This window comes from Penaeus monodon, chromosome 38 (genome assembly GCF_015228065.2).
Source record: "Penaeus monodon isolate SGIC_2016 chromosome 38, NSTDA_Pmon_1, whole genome shotgun sequence".
In the NCBI taxonomy this organism is placed as follows: domain Eukaryota; kingdom Metazoa; phylum Arthropoda; class Malacostraca; order Decapoda; family Penaeidae; genus Penaeus; species Penaeus monodon.
The window spans coordinates 390223-391173 of record NC_051423.1 but is presented as its reverse complement, the minus strand read 5'-3'; positions in this window follow the sequence as shown (position 1 = coordinate 391173).

Genomic DNA, 951 nt, shown 5'->3' with positions numbered 1-951 from the left:
GACATTGTTAGAAAAGTACTGCACATTGTCACAAATAAAAAGTAAAGAAAAGTTCTATGTGGAGAACACATTCACATGAAAACACACACTTAGGTATGCAATAATGTTCACTAAGGTGTTACTATGAGATGTCTTTAATAAAAGTTCTAGGAATGATATTTAAAATGAGAATTGGAAAGTAACCCTCCAGAATATGTAAGCTTGTATGTAGATATGTACATCTAAATACACATATAGACATACAATGCAGACACACACACACACACACACACACACACACACACACACACATACATGCATGTATATATCTATATCTATATATCTATATCTATCCATCTATCTATCTATCTATCTATCTATCTAATTATATATATCGTATACGACATAACGATCATACAAATATACAAACATACATATACACACAACTGTATTCAATTAGATACTTATATATATGCATTTATGTATGTATGTATGTATTTATCTGTATATCTATATACATCTGCATATGCATATGTACACAAACTCATACGAATATAATGTATATATGCACATACACAAGTATAGATATATCACCTCATACTACTCAAACAAGGTGAAACAGTTAGAGACACATCATCTCTTAGACAAAGTGCTTGAGAAGCATTTTTTCGAAATTCAGAAATATAATCCATTTGCAAAAAATAAGGAATATTTCAAGATATAAAACTGAGGGACATCATACATCTGGCAACATCGGCAGGGGGTTTTACGGACAATCTGTGAGAAATCATGTACAAAACACAATATAAACTATCTCCTGAATACCCCTCCCCCAAAAAATTCAGACACAAAATCAACAACTAACCTGAACCACACATACAAAAATAACAGACCGTAGATACCAGAACAGGAAGGAGAATCGAGTATATGATAAAGTTTCCGGTAGAGGGTGCGCGAGCGTCTGCCAGCCGT